General features: G+C 52.0%; 2 protein-coding genes across 7 annotated transcripts in view; one reads left to right on the forward strand and one right to left on the reverse strand.

The window, feature by feature from the left end:
* Window positions 1-4979, reverse strand: part of FCHO1 (FCH and mu domain containing endocytic adaptor 1) — a 41227-nt gene extending 36248 nt beyond the window's left edge. For 2 of the 6 annotated variants that reach the window (XM_050769507.1, XM_050769508.1), the window contains exon 1: window positions 4883-4957. The gene's annotated coding sequence lies outside the window, so the exon portion shown is untranslated. Of the gene's footprint in view, window positions 1-1447; window positions 1549-4882 lie in introns of those variants that run through there. The other 4 variants (XM_050769505.1, XM_050769503.1, XM_050769502.1 and 1 more) reach the window with 3 other exon arrangements.
* BST2 (bone marrow stromal cell antigen 2) overlaps window positions 1556-21645 on the forward strand; it is a 365601-nt gene continuing 345511 nt past the window's right edge. The window contains exon 1 of the mRNA XM_050769826.1: window positions 1556-1559. The gene's annotated coding sequence lies outside the window, so the exon portion shown is untranslated. The remainder of the gene's footprint in view (window positions 1560-21645) is intronic.

Genomic DNA, 21645 nt, shown 5'->3' on the forward strand with positions numbered 1-21645 from the left:
GCCCAGGCTAGTCTCGAACTCCTGAGCTCAAGCCATCCTCCTGCCTGGAACTCCCAAAGTGCTGGGATTGCAGCCATGAGCCACCACCGCGGCCTTAATTTTTGTATTAATGTTAAACCAAGGAAAATTAAATACAATTGGCTGGGCGCAGTGGCTCACGCCTGTAATCCCAGCACTTGGGGAGGCTGAGGTGGGTGGATCACTTGAGGTCAGGAGTTCGGGACCAGCCTGGCCAACATGGCAAAACCCCATCTCTACCAAAAAAATATAAAAATCAGCAGGGCGTGGTGGCACACACCTGTAGTCCCAGCTACTTGGGAGACTGAGGCACGAGAATCGCTTGAACCTGGGAGGCGGAGGTTGTAGTGAGCCGAGATCGCACCACTGCACTCCAGCCTGGGTGAAAGAGCGAGACTCTGTCTTAAAAATAATAAATTAGGCCGGGCGCGGTGGCTCAAGCCTGTAATCCCAGCACTTTGGGAGGCCGAGGCGGGTGGATCACGAGGTCAGGAGATCGAGACTATCCTGGCTAACATGGTGAAACCCCGTCTCTACTAAAAATACAAAAAACTAGCCGGGCGTGGTGGCGGGCGCCTGTAGTCTCAGCTACTTGGGAGGCTGAGGCGGGAGAATGGCGTGAACCCGGGAGGCGGAGCTTGCAGTGAGCCGAGATCACGCCACTGCACTCCAGCCTGGGAGACACAGTGAGACTCCGTCTCAAAAAAAAAAAATAAATAAATAAATAAATTAATTAATTAAATAAATAAATAAATAAAATTATATACCCAACTCCTCGGCTGTGCCAGCCTCTCTTCCAAGGCTCAGTAGCTACATGGGGCTGGTGGCTGCTGTAATGGATGACACAGATGAGAAAGCCCTGCCGCCAACATTGTTCTAGAAGATCCCAGGAACCAAGGAGCCCAAGTTCCCCAGAAACCAAGAATCTCACTACTGTTTTTACAGTTTCAATTAGATTGCCTCACCCCACCTCTGGCAAACAGATATACACGGAGCACCAGTATGTGTGCGACCCTGTACCTAACTATTCACACGCCTCTGCTCATCCAAGCTTCATGTCATGCCCTCAGATGCAACCCCAACTTTATGAGGGAAACTGAGGCACAAAGCGATCAGTCATGGGTCCCGGCTGACTGTGATTTTGCCCCTGGTCTGTCTGCCAATGACCTCCTGTTTGAAACCATCACGCGTGGCTCTCTGGGTTTCCAAGCCCCCTCTGTCGCCCCCCCAACCCAAACCACCACTCACAGCTGGAATGGAGGATGGGGGGCAGGGCAACGGGTGGCCCCATCAGGCTTTGGCCAGCCCAGGAAGTGACACCTGCTACTTCTCCTGAAACCCAGGTTCCGGGCAGAGGGGGCCTCCCCTCTGTTCCTGAGGGGGGCCAAGGAGAGATGATGGGTATCTACTGGCCAGGGCTAAAACTCACCGGACAGGGTAGCGAGTGGGATGGGGCCCCCGTCTGATGGGGCAGGCGCCAGGAGACAGCCACGAGGCCACTTCCGTCAGCACCAAGTTGGAGGCTTGTGTGCATGGGGGGGACAGGAAGCTCACCCCGCCCCGCCTACCATCCAACCGCCACCTTACCTCCCCCGCCCAATCAGCACCCGTGGGACCTCCCTGGAACCACATAGGCCATGGGTGAGTAAACAAGAGGCACCTGAACCTAGAGCCCCCCCCCCCAGCCTGAACCTGGAGCTGTTCTTACCGAACAAATATTAATCATGACAACAATTGGGAAATAAGTGAGCACCAACCCTAGCCCAGGCATTCAACATCTTGCCATCCCGAGGTAGGCCGATACCCGCTTCCCAGAGGGGGCAAACTGAGGCTCAGAGAGGGAAATGCACTCAGAAAGGGGAAGACATGGCCAGGCGCGGTGGCTCACGCCTGTAATCCCAACACTTTGGGAGGCCGAGGCGGGGAGATCATGAGGTCAAGAGATCAAACCTATCCTGGCCAACACAGTGAAACCCCGTCTCCGCTAAAAATACAAAACTTAGCTGGGCGTGGTGGCACATGCCTGTAGTCCCAGCTACTTGGGGGAGAGAGAGAGAGAGAGAGAGAGGAGTGAGCTGCGATCCAGCCACTGCACTCTAGCCTGGGCGACAGAGACTCTGTCTTGAAAACAAAACAAAACTATATTTGCCAATTACATTGGCATAAACATGAATATATTAATATTACACACAAAAATGTTTCCTTCAACCCAAAAGTTCATTTTTTTTCCCTTCGGATTTTAAAAGAAGTGAAAACATCAACCTACGGACCCCTAAAAGCACTGTGAGCCTGAGACATCGGGCTTGTTGGGTCTGATGGAGAAGTCAGCCCTGCTAGAACCCAAGTCTCCCAGCCTGTACAGCGCCAGCACAAAGCCCAGAGACAGCCAGAGACTTGCCCAAGGTCACACAGCACACTGCCAGCTGACTCAGAGGCCCCCATCCTGCCTTCCCGGCACCAAGTCTTGCAAACCTGGGGCTGAGACATGTAAGCAGCCCCAGAACAGTTAAAACAAAGCAGGAACCACATCAGCAACAAAGGCAAGACCCGAGCTCCCATTCTGGGAATTGAGTGGTGCCTGGCTGGGTGTCCAGAGCCACTGACGTCTTGCCTGGTGACCTTGGGCCACTCCTGACCTTCCAGGATCTGGCTTCCAGGATCCTGGGAAGCAGGATCTGGCTTCCAGGATCCTGGGAAGCAGGATCTGGCTTCCAGGATCCTGGGAAGCAGGATCTGGCTTCCAGGATCCTGGGAAGCAGGATCTGCCATTTCCCTCTCTCTCTCGGACCCCAGTGAATGTACAGTAGGGCCAGTAGCAGCGGTTTCCTCATCCTTCCCACGGACCGGTCACTTGGTTCAGGCAGGTACCATGCTGTTTCCATGACCCACTATGTCATGTCTCCCCTCTTGGCTTAGCCACCTGGGCTGCGATCACTTATACAATCTGGCTTGATTCTCACCACCGCACCTCAAGGCAGGGTCTTATCTCGACCAGCACCACGATGGGGAAACTGAGGCACGTGCCCCAGGTCACACACTCAGGCCACCAAGTGGGGATCTGAGCCAGGGATTCTCAGGAATTTTCTGTTCTCCCCATGGGTCTCCTCCCTCTTCCTCACTTCATTTGGCAAACATCTATCGAATGCCTACTGTATGCCTAACTTTCCCAGGTGCTAGAGTCTCCTTCGGCAATGCCCTTGGTGGACTCCCCCTTCCCCTCCCTCCTCCTGGTCAGCTGTGACCCGATTTAAAGAGCACTAATGCTGTCATTAATATCATAATGATCATGTCTGTATTTACAGAGCTTCCTCCTCCCACAGACTCCTCTCATCCTCCCAGAGGAATTCAGCCCATTTCACAGAAGAACAAACCAAGGGACCAAGTGAAAACACACACAGGTAGGGGCAAATTCAAACCTGGGGGTGTCAGACTCCCAGCCCTGTGCCCACCACTGGGAGGGGGCTCCAAGGGACAGGGCATGAGCTGGCCTGGCAACTCCCACCTCCTCCTGCCCAGGACCTCGCCCGAGAACAGGTTCGCCCCTGGTGTGGGTGATGGTATGTGGGTCAGGGTGTGCCCTAGGTGGCCCCACTGGTGAGACCAGGGTGGTGATGCCCCGTCCCAATGATTGCAGCTTGGTCCTATGTTTTACTCCCTGCCCCCATGCCCCCAGCCCCAATATCAGAGTGTCATCATCAACCTATTTTGCAGTGCAGTAAACTGAGGCTCAGAGGATAGCAAGGCACTGTGGGAGGGTCTCCAAACCCAATACTCTCTTGACCCCAAACCACCCACATGTTAAGCAAAAGAGTGAATCACCATCAGACAAAATGTGGGCTGGGTGAGTTCAGAATCTGTAAAATGCAGGGTCCGAAGCTCCCAACCTCAATTTTCAAAAGAGGAAACCGAGGTTTGGGAAGGCGCTGTCACCTGCCCAAGGTCACCAGTGAAGCAGGTCCATTCGACTCTGCCTCCTGGTCCCCATTGCGGCTGGGGCAGGTGACTCGGGGGATCCAAGGCAGATGGAGGGGCCCCCCACCACCCAAACCTCCTCCGCACCCCACTCACAGCCAGCCTCTGGCAAGATCCTAATTTACCTCGATTTATTTTAATCCCCAGGAACAGATGCTAGCTGTACACCCCGCCCCTCAGTAAGAGAGGGACCCCCCCAAGTCCAGGCTCCAGGCCCTTCAAGGCCTGGCCTGGATAAACCGTGCCAGGCAGGGGACCCCACACTGACCTCCTCCCCAAAATTCCAACCTTGGGGTCCGCACAGAAGATGCCAGTGAAACGCCTCCCACCCCATCCTTGAGGTGGGGGACTGGGATGGGGCAGATTAGAGGAGGGGCCAGGTGACCCTCCAGCTCCTCCAGCCATCAGGCCTGGAGAGGGGTTCACAGTGGAGGAAAAGGGAAGCGGGTACCTCATCCTCGGTCCCCGGTGGTCTGCAGGCCGGAGCTGGGAAGAGGGAATTTGCGGGTGGTCCCCATCTCGGCCACCGCCCAGGGTTCCAGGCTGGAAGGGGAGCGGCGCCCCCATCTTTGCAGCCCCAGAACCCAGACCTAGGCTTAGAATAAAAGGATTTGGGGAGGGGTCTCGCGTCGTCACCGCCCCCGTGCACGCTCGGTTCTACGCCAGGAGACGGTGGATTTGGGGAGCGGTCCCCGTTGCCGCCTGCGGACCCCCGATTACCACTTGGTGAAGAAGCCGGGGCGCCCACCGCTTAGCCCCCAACCCCTGCTCTCCATCCCTCGCGTCCCGCCGCGCCTTTGCCCTCCGCAGCCGCCGGGGCTGCAGGGCACGGTGCGCGTGGGAGGCTGCGCGGGCCAGGGTGTCCCAGGGGGTTCCGGGGGGCAACACTCACCTCCTGAGCTCCGGCCGAGCCCCGCGCTCGCCGCCACCTGCGGCTCGGTCGCTGACACCCGAGCCCGCCCCGCCCCTCCCTCCGCGGCTGCGGCGCGGCTGCCGACTGGCTCCGCCTCCTGGGCGTGGCCTACAAAGTCCCCACCCCCGCGACGGCACCAGGAGGCAGGGCGGGCTCTGATCCCGCGCAGTCCCCCATTGGGCCATTTAGGCGGCCGTCTCCGCCAGCCCAGCGCGCTGATTGGTCCAGCCTAAGACCAGGATCTTTTTAATAGTCCCCCCCTTTACGCCACCCGCATCCATTTGCATAATTTAAAGAGACAGGCGCCACTCTTTCCCCCTGAGAGTCAGTGGTAAAGGGTAAGGAGCGACCAACGTTTATTCATCGCCCAGGCAGGGCTCATTTGATGACCCCCCACAAGCCTGTAACCGGAACGTTATTGGTCTTTATTTTACAAGTGGAAAATCTGAGGCTCAGAGAGGGCAAGGTCTTGTTTGGAGGCCACACAGCAAGTCTGCAGCCGGCCTAGGGCAGCCCCGGGATCCGGCCCCTTGCACAGGAGGTCATCCCCTCATAGGACATATGACAGTTCTGTTTTGGAGGTCGAACTCGATTGCTTGAGGTTAGGAGTCCGAGACCAGCCTGGCCAACATGGTGAAACCCCGTCTCTACTAAAAATACAAAAATTAGCCGGGCGTGGTGGCAGCTGCCTGTAACCCCAGCTACTCCGGAGGCTGAGGCAGGAGAATCACTTGAACCCGAGAGGTAGAGGTTGCAGTGAGCCGAGATCACACCACTGCACTTCAGCCTGGGTGACAAGAGTGAGACTTCGTCTTAAAAAAACAAACAAAACGAAGAAAAAGAAAAAATAAACTTACACAACACCCGCCAGTCCCCCGTTCTACCCTCTGCTTAGGGACAGGGCACCCGGCTGATTGCTCTTGCCTCTCTCCACCAGCCTCCCAGGCTCAGTCAGGGCAGCCCAGGAGCACAGACCAGAAGCTTGGGAGACCCTAAGGATCTTCTCTTCCCTTCATCACCAGCATTTCATCCTGTGGATTCAGTGTCTCTGAAACAGTTCCAAATTGTCCGTTTTCCTACACCCCACAGTGGTCCAATTATCTTCAGCCTGGATGCTGCCTCAGTTTCCTATTTGTGCTTCTTGTTCCCTCCATCCCAGCCCTACACAATCCCTGTTCTCCAAGGCAGCTACAGATGTTCTTTCTTTTCTTTCTTTCGTTGTTTAGAGACGAGGTCTTGCTCAGTTGCCCAGGCTGGAGTGCAGTGGCATGATCATAGCTCACTGCAGCCTCAAACTCTCAGGCTTAAGTAATCCTCCTGCCTCAGCTTCCAAAATGCTGAGACAACAGTCATGAAGCACTGAAACTGGCCAGTTCATTTTATTTCCAAATAAACCTTTTATTTTAGAGCAGTTTTAGATTTATAGAATTATTGTGAAGATAATACAGAGAGTTCCTGTATACCCCACACTCAGCTTTCTCCTATTTTTTTTTCTTTAATTTTTTTTTTTTTTAATAGAGACAGGGTGTCCCCATGTTGCCCAGGCTGGTATCAAACCCCTGGGCTAAAGCAGTCCTCCCATCTCGGCCACCCAAAGTGCTGAGATTAACAGTCATAAGCCACTGCGCCTGGCCTATTATCATTATTATTTGAGACAGAGTCTCTCTCTGTCGCCCAGGCTAGAGTGCAGTGGCAGGATCTCAGCTTGCTGTGCAAGCTCTGCCTCCCAGGTACACGCCATTCTCCTGCCTCAGCCTCCCAAGTAGCTAGGACTACAGGCGCCCGCCACCACACCTGGCTAATTTTTTGTGTTTTTAGTAGAGACGGGGTTTTATCATGTTAGCCAGGATGGTCTCGATCTCCTGACCTCGTGATCCACCCGCATTGGCTTCCCAAAGTGTTGGGATGACACCGCACCCGGCCTATTATTATTATTATTATTATTATTATTATTAATTTATTCATTTGGTGAGACGGGGTCTTGCTCTTGTCGCCTAGGCTGAAGTGCAGTGGCGCCATCTCAGCTCACTGTAACCTCTGCCTCCCAGGATCCAGCAATCCTCCCACCTCAGAGTCCTGAGTAGCCGGGATTAAAGGCACGCGCCACCACGTCCAGCTAATTTTTGTATTTTTTTGCACAGACGGAGTTTCACCATGTTGCCTAGGCTGGTCTTGAACTCCTGAGCTCACTCCATCCTCTCCCCTCATCCTCCCAAACTGCTGGGATTGTAGGCGTGAGCCACTGTACCTGGCCTGCTTCCCCCATGATTAACACCGTCCATTGGTATGTCCATTTATTACAATGTCTTTTATCTTTTTCTTTTTCTTTTTTTTTTGAGACGGAGTCTCACTCTGTTGGCCAGGCTGGAGTGCAGTGGCGCCATCTCGGCTCACTGAAACCTCCGCCTCTCGGGTTCAAGCGATTCTCCTGCCTCAGACTCCCGAGTAGCTGGGATTATAGGCACCCACCACCACACCCAACTAATTTTTGTATTTTCAGTAGAAATGGGGTTTTGTTGGCCGGGCGCGGTGGCTCAAGCCTGTAATCCCAGCACTTTGGGAGGCCGAGACGGGCGGATCACGAGGTCGGGAGATCGAGACCATCCTGGTTAACACGGTGAAACCCCGTCTCTACTAAAAAATACAAAAAACTAGCCGGGCGAGGTGGCGGGCGCCTGTAGTCCCAGCTACTCGGGAGGCTGAGGCAGGAGAATGGCGTGAACCCGGGAGGCGGAGCTTGCAGTGAGCCGAGATCCGGCCACTGCACTCCAGCCTGGGTGACAGCGCGAGACTCCGTCTCAAAAAAAAATAAAAAAATAAAAAAATAGAAATGGGGTTTTGTCATGTTGGCCAGGCTGGTCTCAAACTCCTGACCTCAGGTGATCTGCCTGCGGCCTTCCAAGGTGCTGGGATTACAACAGTGAGCCACTGCGCCCAGCCCGCCTCCCACATGATCATCACCTTCCACTGGTATGGCCACTGGTTGCAATGTCTTTTTTCTGTCCTAGAATCTTACATGACATTTACTCCTCATGTCTCCTTAGGCTGTTCTGGGGTGTGACGGTTTGTCAAACTGTCTTGTTTTTGGTGACAGTTTTGAGCATGGCGGTCAGGTGTTCTATAAAATGTCTCTCCACTGAGGTTTTTCTGATGCATTTCTCACAGTTAAATGAGGGTGATGGATTTGGGGAAGGAAGACCACAGAGGTGAAGCGCCCATCTCATCATACCATATCAAAGGTACAAACTGTCAACATGCCTTACTCTGCTGGTGTTGACCTTGATTTCCTGGCCGTAATGGGATCTGTCAGGTTTGGGGGTTGTTTGTTTTTTGTTTTGTTTGTTTGTTTTTTGTTTCTTTGTTTTCTTGAGACAGAGTCTCGCTCTGTTGCCCAGGCTGGAGTGCAGTGGCGCAATCTTGGTTCACTGCAACTTCCGCTTCCCAGCTTCCAGCGATTCTCCTGCCTCAGCCTCCTTAGTAGCTGGGATTACGGATGCCCGCGACCATGCCCAGCTACGTTTTGTATTTTTAGCAGAGACAGGGTTTCAGCATATTGACCAGGCTGGTCGTGAACTCATGACCTCAGGTTATCCTCCCGCCTCGCTCTCCCAAAGTGCTGGGATTACAGACGTGAGCCACTGTGCCTGGCCTGTTTTTTCTTTCAGAATGTCCTTATTTTCCGGCACTGCAAGATGCTCTGGGCTCTTCTTGTATATTTCCTGTCCTGGTTCTAGAATCAGCCTTTTCTCCGAGGAGTAGCCCCGGTACCTTTGAGTGGAGAACGGTGTTAGAAACCAAGACCTGGGTCGTCGGTGTGCTTGTTTTTTGTTTGTTTGTTTGCTTGTTTTTGAGATGGAGTCTCACTCTGTCGCCCAGGCTGGAGTGCAGTGATGTGATCTCAGCTCACTGCAACCTCCACCTCCTAGGTTCAAGTGATTTTCCTGCCTCAACCTCCCAAGTAGCTGGGACTACAGATGTGCACCACCACGCCCAGCTAATTTTTTTGGGGTTTTTTTTTCGTATTTTTAGTAGAGACGGGGTTCCCCCATGTTGGCAAGGCTGATCTTGAACTCCTGACCTCAAATGATCCACTCGCCTGTGCTTCCCAATGTGCTGGGATTCCAGGTGCACGCCACTATTCCCGGCTAGTTTTTGTATTTTTAGTACAGACGGGGTTTCACCATGTTGGCCAGGCTGGTCTTGAACTCCTGACCTGAAATGATCCACCGCCTGGGCCTCCCAGTGTGCTGGGATTACAGGCATGAGCCACCACACCCGGCTAATGTGTACTTGTTTTTTTATTTATTTATTTTTTTTGAGACGGAGTCTTGCTCTGTCGCCCAGGCTGGAGTGCAGTGGCCGGATCTCAGCTCACTGCAAGCTCCGCCTCCCGGGTTCCCGCCATTCTCCTGCCTCAGCCTCCCGAGTAGCTGGGACTACAGGCGCCCGCCACCTCGCCCAGCTAGTTTTTTGTATTTTTTAGTAGAGACGGGGTTTCACCGTGTTAGCCAGGATGGTCTCGATCTCCTGACCTTGTGATCCGCCCGTCTTGGCCTCCCAAAGTGCTAGGATTACAGGCTTGAGCCACCGCGCCCAGCCTGTGTATTTGTTGTTACTGGGGTGTTGTGTCTTGAAGGACCTGTCTGCAGACAGAGCAGGGAGGCATATGTGTGTATATATGTATATACACATATCTATACATATTTTGCTGTAACTATCTATATTGGGCAGAACATGAGCTCAGCCTCCTCCCCTTGCTCGTCTGTAATCTTCTACTTTATCCCCGAGAAACCTGGCTCCCACCGCCAGCCCTCCAAAGTAGGAGGCAGGACTCAACTCCAGAGGTGGGGCTGTGACATTGGACCAAATTGAGGACTAGCTATTATAAAACAGACCCCCAGGGAAGGGGCTTTTTTTAAGATATGCCCACCGGTGTGCCATGTCAGTTTACCGTTGCCATGGCAACATGCAGAAGTTACCACTCCTTTCCATGGCAACAACCCTGATGACTCGGAAGTTGTCACCCTTTTCCTGGAAGTTTCTGCATAAACTGCCTTAATTTGCATATATATATATATATATATATACACATTTTGGTTTTTTGAGATGGCATCTTGCTCTGTTGCCCAGGCTGGAGTGCAGTGGTGCAATCTCAGTTCACTGCAACCTCTGCCTCCTGGACTCAAGCGATTCTCCCGTCTCAGCCTCCCGAGTAGCTGGGATTACAGGCGCACACCACCATGCCTGGCTAATGTTTGTATTTTTAGTAGAGACGGGCTTTCACCATGTTGGCCAGGCTGGTCTCGAACTGTTGACCTCAGGTGATCCGCCCACTTCGGCCTCCCAAAGCGCTGGGATTACAGGCGTGAGCCACCATGCCTGGCCTTCATTTGCATACAATTAAAAGTGGGTATACATATGAGTGCAGCTGTGCCTGTGAACTACTATTCTGGGCGCACTGTCTATGCAGAGTAGTCTTGCTCAGCAAGGAACAGCACCTCTGATGCTGCTCTACACAGCCACGTCAACAAATGCTGCTGTTTAGGGCCAGGCGCGGTGGCTCACGCCAGTAATCCCAGCACTTTGGGAGGCCGAGGTGGGTGGATCACCTGAGGTCAAGAGTTCGAGACCAGCCTGGCCAACATGGCGAAACCCTGTCTCTACTAAAAATACAGAAATTAGCCGGGCGTGGTGGCTCATGCCTATAAGCCCAGCCATTTGGGAGACTGAGGCTGGAGGATTGCCTGAGCCAGAGAGCTGGAGGCTGCAGTGAGCTATCATCACACCACTGCACTCTAGCCTGGGCAACAGCGAGACTGTCTCAAAAATAAAATAAAATAAAATAAAATAAAATAACCAGGCCTAGTGGCAGGCGCCTGTAGTCTCAGCTATTTGAGAGGCTGAGGCATGAGATTCACTTGATACTGGGAAGCAGAGGTTATAATGAGCCGAGATGGTGCCATTGCACTTCAGTCTGGGTGACAGAGCAAGACCTCTCTCAAAAAAAAAAAAAAAAAAAAAAAAGAGAGAGAGAGAGAGAAAAGACCAGGCATGGTGGCTCCCTCCTATAATCCCAGCACTTTGGGAGGTCGAGATGGGTGGATCACCTGAGGTCAGGAGTAGTTCAAGACCATCCTGGCTAATACGATGATGCCTCATCTCTACTAAAAACAAAAAAATTAGCCGGGTGTGGTGGCAGGCTCCTGTAATCCCAGCTACTTGGAAGAATGAGGCAGGAGAATCGCTTGAGGCAGAGGTTGCAGTGAGCCAAGATCACGCCGTTGTACTCCAAGAGCTAAACTCCATCTCAAAAAAAAAAAAAAAAAGAAGAAGAAGAAGAAAAGTTGCTGTTTACCAGTCTGGGCAACATTGCCAAACCCCATCTCTACAAAAAAAAAAAAATACAAAAATTACTCCAGGCACAGTGGCTCAAACCTGCAATCCCGGCACTTTGTGAGGCCCAGGTGGGAGGATCACATGCGCCCAGGAGTTTGAGACCAGCCTGGGCAAAATGTGAAACCTTGCCTGTGCCAAGAATACAAAAAATTAGCTGGGCTCCATGGCTTGTGCCTGCCTGTAGACCCAGCTACTTGGGAGGCTGAGGTGGGAGGATCCTTTGAGCCCAGGAGGTGGAGGGAACAGTGAGCGGAGATCATGCCACTGCACTCCAGCCTGGGTGACAGAGCAAGACTCCGTCTCAAAAAAATTAATAAGTAAAGAAATAATTCTGGCCGGGCGCGGTGGCTCAAGCCGGTAATCCCAGCACTTTGGGAGGCCGAGACGGGTGGATCACGAGGTCAGGAGATCGAGACCATCCTGGCTAACACGGTGAAACCCCGTCTCTACTAAAAAATACAAAAAACTAGCCGGGCGAGGTGGCGGGTGCCTGTAGTCCCAGCTACTCGGGAGGCTGAGGCAGGAGAATGGTGTAAACCCGGGAGGCGGAGCTTGCAGTGAGCTGAGATCCGGCCACTGCACTCCAGCCTGGGCGACAGAGCGAGACTCCGTCTCAAAAAAAAAAAAAAAAAAGAAAAGAAATAATTAAGTGGGCATGGTGGCATGTGCCTGCGCCTGCGGTCCAAGCTTCTCAGGAGGCTGAGGTGGGAGGACTCCTGGAGGCTGCAATGAGCCAAGATCATGGCACTGCATTCCAACATGGGCATGAGAGTGAGACCCTATCAAAAAAAGAAAAAAAAAAGAAAGAAAAAAAAAGAAGAAAAGAAAAGAGAAGAAAAGAAAAAGAAAAGTTGCTATTTAACACAATTGACTTGCCCTGGAATTCCTTCCTGGGTGAAGCCAAGAACCCTTCCAGGCTAAGCCCCAGTTTTGAAGCTCACTCATCCTCATCACCTTCACGTGCTCGGCTGTTCCACTGCAGTGCACGTGTGTAGCAATTCCAGAATGTTGAACCGGGACCCACAGCAGGGTTTCAGACAGAAACTGATCACCTTCTTCTCCAGCTTGAAACACTCCCCAGACTCCCCCACACTCTTGGTAAAAACTGCAAACCCATCTCAGCAGCCCATCATGCTTATGGGGTCCAGCCCTCCCTACGTTCCTATCCTCATCTCTCTCTACCTGCCTCAATGCAGGGGGCACAAAAGCAGTTCCACCTCAGGGCCCATCTGACTGGTAATTTTCCTACCTTGAGCTCTTAGTTCCTGTTTGGTCCCCTCCTCCAGGAAGCCCTCCATCTGGCCTCCCAGGCTCCTTTCCCACCTTTAGCCCTTGTGGTCCCTTCCTCCAGGAGGCCCTCCATCTGGACTCCCAGGCTCCTTTCCCACCTTTAGCTCTTGTGGTCCCCTCCTCCAGGAAGCCCTCCTTCTGGCCTCCCAGGCTCCTGTCCCACCTTTAGCTCTTAGTTCCTATGTGGTCCCCTCCTCCAGGAAGTCCTCCTTCTGGCATCCCAGGTTTCTTTCCCACCTTTAGCTCTTAGTTCCTATGTGGTCCCCTCCTTCAAAAAGCCCTCCAGTTGGCTTCCCGGGCTCCTGAAAACCCATCTGGCCTTCCTTCCAAGCCAGTGCTGATCCCCCAGGACTGGGATGTTATGTTAGGCATTGCCCCCTCCCCCTCCAGCCTGGGAGCTTCTTAGGGGCCCTGGTACCATCCACACCTGTCAGGTGAGGTCTGAACTGCATCCACACTCCCCCAGACACTCCTCTCCCAAGCCTGGGCCAGGGGAAACTGAGCTCAGAGAAAGCAAGCTACTCTCGGAAGTCACACAGCAAACACATGTCAGAGGCAGGACTTGACATGGGTGTGCTGGTACCACAGCTCACACCTGCCCTGGGCCTAGATCCCAAAGGATGCTGTAGGGGGTGGGGAGGACAGGATGACATAGGGCAGGCCTGTTTGGGGGTACCTGGGGCCAAACAGGCCAGGGAAGAAAACTCAGGGGTCCAGTTGCCAAAACAGCCCAAGGCTCCCTACTCCTCCTGGAGATTCAGGCCAACTGTCTTATTTCTGAGATTGGGGAAGAGGAGAAGCCCAGAGAGGTTAAATAACATTCCCGAAGTCACCCAGCAGCGCTGCCAAGCTGGGGCACAACCAACATTTCCCAAGAACCTACTGTGTGGGGGCAGGTACTGGGTCCTGTCCTGGGCAGCGGGGACCCAGAAACAACCAAGATGGAGAGGGTGCAGCTCAGAGTGAGGGGAATCAATAGAAACATATTGACACATTGACATATAAACATGTAAACAAGTAAGAGTCTGCTAGGGCTACGGACTAAAAAGAAATACAACAGGGAGATGTGCTGGTGGACAGGATGACAGTTTTTAATTTTTATTTATTTATTTATTTAGAGATGAAGTCTTGCTCTTGTACCCCAGCCTAGAGTACAATGGCGCCATCTCGGCTCACTGCAACCTCTGCCTCCCGGGTTCAAGCGATTCTCCTGCCTCAGCCCCCCGAATAGGTGGGAATACAGGTGCCCGCCACCATGCCCGGCTAGTTTTTGTATTTTTAGTAGAGATGGGATTTCACCATGTTGGCCAGGCTGGTCTCAAACTCCTGACCTCAGGTGACCCACCCACCTCAGCCTCCCAAAGTGCTGGGATGAGTCACCACGCCACCACACCCGGCTTTATTTATTTATTTTGAGACAGTCTCACTCTGTTGCCCAGGCCATCTCAACTCACTGCGACCTTTGCCTCCCAGGTTCCAGCAATTCTCCTGCCTTATCCTCCTGAGTAACTGGGATTACAGGCGCCCACCACCACGCCCGGCTAATTTTTTTTTTTTTTTTTTGAGACGGAGTTTTGCTTTTGTCACCCAGGCTGGAGCGCAGTGACGCGATCTCAGGTGACTGCAACCTCCGCCTCCTGGGTTCTTCTGCCTCAGGCTCCTGAGTAGCTGGGATTACAGGCATGTGCCACCACACCTGGCTAATTTTTGTATTTCTAGTAGAGATGGGTTTCACCATGTTGGCCAGGCTGGTCTCGAACTCCTGACCTCAGGTGAGCCACCCGCCTCCCCCTTCCAAAGTGCTAGGATGACAGGCGTGAGACACTGCGTCTGGCCCTAATTTTTGTATTTTTAGTACAGATGGGGTATCACTATGTTGGCCAGGCTGCTCTCGAACTCCTGACCTCAGGTGATCTGTCTACCTCAGCTTCCCGAAGTGCTGGGATGACAGGCATGAGCCACCAGGCCTGGCCAGGACACTTTTAAGAGAGGGGGTCAGGAAGGGTCCAGGCAGTGGACTAAGAGGTAGTAAGGAGGGCTACCTGGAGGAGGTGCCATAGCAGGCAGGGCTCCACTACGCCCTGCCCCATCACTGCCTCTCACTGGGAAGAGCTGACATCATCCTAGAAATTAGCTCTGGCCACGCCCTACCAGGACCTGGCGCCTCCACCCACTCGCACTGGCAGGCCTCTCCCAAGTCCACACTTTAAGCCTGCTTCCCCTGCGTCTCCCCTCCCCCAGGCCCCATGGGGTTTGGTCCCAGCTGCTCAGTGAGGCCTCCAGGCAGCTGCCTCCCACACTCTTCCCCCTTTGCCGGGGCTTCAGTGTCACCCTTCTCTCGGTTCCTCCCGCAAACCAGGCCTTTGCCTCTGCTGGTGCCTCCTCCAGGAGCGCCCTTCCCCTTCCCTAGCAAGGCTCATCCTTTTGCATCCTTGGGAAGCCTCCTTTAACTCCCCATGCAGCAGCGCTGCAGGCCTCCTCTGAGCCCTCGGGGTGCGCGTGCCACCTCCCCACACCTCACACCATAAGCTGTTACTTCTTTGTGTTTCGTTGGCCCAGTTGACACTGTTTGCCCCGTGGGAGGAACTTCCAACGGTTTTTGTTTTTGTTTTAATGTTGTTTGTTTTGAGATGGAATCTTGCTCTGTTGCCCAGGTTGGATCTCGGCTCACTGCAACCTCTGCCTCCCAGGTTGAAGCAATTCTCCTGCCTCATAGTAGCTGGGATTACAGATGTGCACCAGCACACCTGGCTAATTTTTGTATTTTTAGTAGAGATGGGGTATCTCCATGTTGGCCAGGCTGGTCTTGAACTCCTGACCTCAAGTGATGTGCCCACCTCGGCCTCCCAAAATGCTGGGATTACACGTGTGAGCCACTGCACCCGGCCTAAAAAGCTTTCTTGAGAGTCAACTGGCAAGGAGACAGTAGGCGAATTTCAAATCTGTCTCTTCAAGCTGGAGCTTGGGAGCAGGTTTCTTTTTTTTTTTTTTTTTTTTTTTTTTTTTGAGATGGAGTCTCTGTTTCCCAGGCTGGAGTGCAGTGGCGCGATCTCAGCTCACTGCAACCTCCGCCTCCTGGGTTCCAGCGATTCTCCCACCTCAGCCTCCAGAGTAACTAGGATTACAGGTGCTTGCCACCACACCCGGCTAATTTTTTGTATTTTTGGTAGAGATGGGGTTTCACCATGTTAGCCAGATTGGTCTCGAACTCCTGACCTGAAGTGATCCGCCCACCTCAGCCTCCCAAAGTGCTGGGATTAAAGGCATGAGCCACCGCGCCCAGCCAAGGGAGCAGGTTTCATAGGCAGAGGATTACCATGGGGATGATATGATTGCATCATGTGCAGGGGCGATGATGCGTTCTCGGTGCTCAAGTCCACACTGCAATAAACAAGGCACCGCCCTCCCCCTTTTATTTTTTGAGACAGGGTCTTGCTCTGTTGCCCAGGCTGGAGTGCAATGGCGAAATCACAGCTAACAGTAGCCTCAACCTCCGGGGGTTTAAGTGATCTTTCCACCCCAGCCTCCCAAGTAGCTAGGACTACAGGCATATGCCACCACACCCAGCTAATTTTTGTATTTTTTGTAGACGGGGTCTCACTATGTTGCCCAGGCTAGTCTCCAACTCCTGGCCATGAGAGAGCACACCCAGCTTTCTCTTTTGAATTTTGTCCCCATTCCTTTTTTTTTTTTTTTTTTTTTTTTTTTTTTGAGATGGAGTCTCACTCTGTCACCCAGGTTGGAGTGTGGTGGTGCAAGCTCAGCTCACTGCAATCTCCACTTCCTGGGTTCAAGCAATTCTCCTGCTTCAGCCTCCCACGTAGCTGGATTACAGGTGCGTGCCACCACACCCGGTTAGTTTCTTTTGTATCTTTAGTAGAGACAGGGTTTCACCATGTTGGCCAGGCTGGAACTCCTGACCTCAGGTGATCTGTCTGCCTGGGCCTCCCAAAGTGCTGGGATTACAGGTGTGAGCCACCACGCCCGGCATAATCCCCATTCCTTGATCTGAGTACTTGGGTTCTACCTGTGGTTGAGTTTTTCATTCCACTCAAGGGTTATGCATTGGGCATGCTTTGTTCATCTGTTAATGCTCCAGCCATATGTGACTTGCACCCTGGGGGTCCATTGCACTGAAAAACAACTCATAATTTTGTTACATTTTGTTACTAACAAAGCTGAACCAGATTGGATTGGTTCTATGTTTATACCACACCCATTTGTTGTAATCTGTTCAGCCTACAACAGCCAATTCAGTGGTCTGGACAGACTATATGGCTTAAAATACCAACAAAGTTTACTCTTTGACTTTTTTTTTTTTTCAGAGTCTTGCTCTGTTGCCCAGGCGTGAATGCAGTGGCACGATGGCTTCACTGCAATGTCCTTCTTCCCCGGTTTAAGTGATTCTTCTGCCTCAGCCTCCTCCCGAGTACCTGGGATTACAGGCATATGCCACCATGCCTGGCTAACTTTTGTATTTTTAGTGGAGATGGGGTTTCACTACGTTGCCCAGGTTGGGGGTCTCAAACTCCTAACCTCAAGTGATCTGCCCACCTCAGCCTCCCAAAGTGCTGGGATTACAGGCGTGAGCCACTGTGCCCAGCCACCTTTTGCCTTTTAACTAGAGATTTTTGTCCATTTACGTTTGTTGAAATGACTGGCAAGTTTTATGTACTTTCCTCATCTTATTTGGGGCTTTCTATTTGTACCCTTTCCCTATGAGCCTTAGGTGGGAATATATCTTTTTCATTCTAATTTTACTCCCTCTACTATGTGGAAGTCATAGACTAGTTCTGTTCTCCTAGTATTTACTGCAAAATCTTTACTATTTCTCCTATGCTCACCCAAGTAATATGTTACCTCCCCACAAAGATTTTAAGACCTTCTTCCTCCACTTAGCTCTTCCTATTTGCCATTGTTGTTGAAGTTTAGTTTTTAACCCTATCACATTGGACATTATAATTATTTTTAATGGTGGTTATTTTTTATTGATTCACCCACAAATTTTCTTTTTTTGTTGTTGTTGAGACGGAGTCTTGCTCTGTCGCCCAGGCTGGAGTGCAGTGGCCGGATCTCAGCTCACTGCAAGCTCCGCCTCCCGGGTTTACGCCATTCTCCTGCCTCAGCCTCCCGAGTAGCTGGGACTACAGGCGCCCGCCACCTCGCCCGGCTAGTTTTTTGTATTTTTAGTAGAGACGGGGTTTCACCATGTTAGCCAGGATGGTCTCGATCTCCTGACCTCGTGATCCGCCCGTCTCGGCCTCCCAAAGTGCTGGGATTACCGGCTTGAGCCACCGCGCCTGGCACACCCACAAATTTTCTACTTTTCTGCTCGCCGATTCCTTCTGCACGTCAGCCCTGTACCTAGATCACTTTCTTTCTGCCTGAAAAACTTCCTCAGAATTTCCTTCAGTGAGGGTCTGCAGGAGATAAATTCTCAGCTGCTGTCTTCATTTCATTCTCATCCTCCAAATTTATGTATTTATTTATTTTAGACAGGGTCTCACTTTGCTTCCCAGGCTGCAGTACAGTGGTGTGTGATCATAGCTCACCGAAGCCTCCTACTCCTGGGCTCAAGCTATCCTCCCATATCAGCCTCCCGTGTAGCTGGGACCATAGGTACATGCCACCACACTTGACTAATTTAAAAATGTAGTTTTGGCTGGGTGCAGTGGCTCACGCCTGTAATCCCAGCACTTTGGGAGGCTGAGGGGGGTGGATCACAAGGTCGGGAGTTTGAGACCAGCCTGGCCAATATGGTGAAACCCTGTCTCTACTAAAAATACAAAAATTAGCCAGGTGTGGTGGCACGCACCTGTAGTCCCAGGTACTCGGGAGGCTGAGGCAGGAGAATCACTTGAACACTGGAGGCGGAAGTTGCAGTGAGCCGAGATTGTGCCATTGCACTCCAGCCTGGGCAACAGAGCAAGACTGCATCCCCCCCCCAAAAAAAAAAAAAGATACGCAAAGCTAGGCTGGACACAGTGTGGCTCATGCCTGTAATCCCAGCACTTTGGGAGGCCGAAGTGGGCAGATCACTTGAGGTCAGGAGTTCGAGACCAGCCTGGTTAACATGGTGAAACTCTGACTCTACTAAAAAAATACAAAAATTAGCCGTTTTTGGTGGTGCACGCCTATAATCCTAGATACTTAGGAGGAGACTAAGGCAGAGGAATCACTTGAACCTGGAAGGCAGAGGCTGCAGTGAGGCGAGATCATACCACTGCACTGCACTCCAGACTGGTGACAGAGTGAGACTCCATCTAAGAAAAAAGGAAAACAGGCCGGGCGTGGTGGCTCACACCTGTAATCCCAGCACTTTGGGAGGCCGAGGCGGGTGGATCACGAGGTCCGGAGATTGAGACCATCCTGGCTAACACGGTGAAACCCTGTCTCTACTAAAAATACAAAAAAATTAGCTGGGCGTGGTGGCGGGCACCTGTAGTCCCAGCTACTCAGGAGGCTGAGGCAGGAGAATGGTGTAAACCCGGGAGGCGGAGCTTGCAGTGAGCCAAGATCGTGCCACTGCACTCCAGCCCGGGCAACAGAGCAAGACTCTGTCTCAAAAAAAAAAAAAAAAAAAAAGGAAAACAACAAGGACTTGGCCAGAAAAGTTGGTGATGAATTAGAGCAGATTTGGAAGCAGGTGCAGACCCACAGGGGACCTTATTTAAGGAGGACAAGGCATTTCAAATCCGTATACAGCATAGGACAATCAAGGAGCCTTTGGGGTGAGGCAACTTCTATCCCTCTCTTCAATCCCAAGTAAATCTTAGGATAAAAGTTGAAATTATGAAAAAGAAAAAAATGTAGGAGAATTTGTACCAACAGCAGGAAACACCTCTCAAACATAAAAGAGAGACATTTAAAATTGCAGTTTGGGCCGGGCGTGGTGGCTCACGCCTATAATCCCAGCACTTTGGGAGGCCGAGGCGGGCGGATCACGAGGTCAGGAGATGGAGACGATCTTGGCTAACACAGTGAAACCCCGTCTCTACTAAAAATATGAAAAAAAAAAAAAATTAGCTGGGCGTGGTGGCAGGTGCCTGTAGTCCCAGCTACTCAGGAGGCTGAGGCAGGAGAATGGAGTGAACCCGGGAGGCAGAGCTTGCAGTGAGCCGAGATTGCGCCCCTGCACTCCAGCCTGGTTGACAGAGCGAGACTCCATCTCAGAAAAAAAAAAAAATTGCAGTTTGGCCAGGTGCAGTGGCTCGTGCCTGTAATCCCAGCACTTTCGGAGGTTGAGGTGGGAGGATCACTTGAGGCTAGAAGTTCGAGGCTGCAGTGAATCAACTATGATCCCATCTACTGCTCTACTGCACTCCAGCTTGGGAAAGAGAGACTGTCAAAAAACAAAACAAAACAGAACAAAAAAACAAACAAAAAAACCCCACCACACAAAAATATTTACAGCAAAACCATGCCTAAACAAAATGGAAAAGTACATTTGGAAAACATTTACCATGTAAGTTTATTAGCCCTAATTTAAAAAAGAAAATTGTGTAGGAATGAGAAAAAGACAAATATCCAATGAGAAAAATATCAAACCAGCTAATTAGAAAAAGGCCCATAAGTCAGGCACAGTGGCTCATGCCTGTAAATCCCAGCACTTTGGGAGGCCGAGGTAGGAGGATCGCTCGAGCCCAGGAGTTCATGATCAGCCTGGGCAACATAGAGAGATCTCATCCCTACAAAAGTAAAAGAAATTAGCTGGGTGTGGTGACACACCCCTGTGGTCCCAGTTACTTGGGAGGCCGAGGTGGGAGGATCTCTTGAGTCTGGGAGGTCGAGGCTGCAGTGAGCCACGATCATGCCACTGCACTCCAGCCTGGGCAATGCAGTGAGGCCCTGTCTCAAGAAAAAAAAAAAAAAAAAGGGCTGGGCGCAGTGGTTCATGCCTGCATGCCTGTAATCCTAGCACTTTGGGAGGCCAAGGCAGGTGGATCACCTGAGTTTAGGAGTTTGAGACCAGCCTGGCCAATATGGAGAAACCCTGTCTGTACCAAAAATACAAAAAATTAGCCAGGCCTGATGGTGCACGCCTAGAGTCCCAGCTACTCAGGAGGCTGAGGTGGGAGGAACGCTTAAGCCCAGGAGGCAGAGGTTGCAGTGAGCCATCATTGAGCCACTGCAGTTGTCTGGGTTACTGAGCAAGACCCTGTCTCAAAAGAAAGAAGGAAAAAAGGCCCGGGCTGGGCATGGTGACTCATGCCTGGAATCCCAGTACTGTGGGAGGCCGAAGTGGGTGGATCATTTGAGGCCAGGAGTTTGAGACCAGTTTGGTCAACATGGCAAAAACCCATTTCTACTAAAAATACAAAAATTAGCCAGGCATGGTGGAACATGCCTATAATCCCAGCTACTCGGGAGGCTGAGGCACCGAGAATTGCTTGAACCCAGGAGCCTGAGGTTGCTGTGAGCTGAGATTGCACCATTGCACTCCAGCCTGGGCAAGAGAGAGAAACTGTCTTTAAAAAAAAAAAACGCCCATAAATAGAAGGAAACCTCCCTGGTAATGGGACAATTGAAATAAGAACAAGTAGGCAGCAGGGGTCACTAGACAGTTTGGCCAAAACAAGAAACCCGGGAGAGTCATCCTCATGTATACATGGTGACCCCAGAAGAGGTCCATCCTTACCCTGGCAACAGAGAAAAGGCCATAACCTGAGTCCTAGCTGATGGGGGACTGGGCAGGGCTGGCTTTGCACTGCTGTGTCCACTTGCCTAGGCTGGGGCCTTTCTCCAAGGACTCCCATCCCTGTAAGCTTCCGCTGTGGAGGTGTGGAGAGTAGGTAGGTGGGAGTGGGAGGTGGCTGGCTGAGCTCAGCGATATTGGCATCGCCAGCAGGCATCGGACAGGAGGCGGCAGGCACAGGCATGGCTCCTCTGCTCCAACTGCCCTTCCTGATCACCTACCCTGTGACCATAAGACCTCGTGAAGGGCCAGGGGCACCTACCCTGTGACCATAAGACCTCGTGAAGGGCCAGGGGCACCTACCCTGTGACCATAAGACCTCATGAAGGGCCAGGGGCAGTGGCTCACACCTGTAATCCCA

Source organism: Macaca thibetana, chromosome 19, assembly GCF_024542745.1.
Source record: "Macaca thibetana thibetana isolate TM-01 chromosome 19, ASM2454274v1, whole genome shotgun sequence".
Lineage (NCBI taxonomy): Eukaryota > Metazoa > Chordata > Mammalia > Primates > Cercopithecidae > Macaca > Macaca thibetana.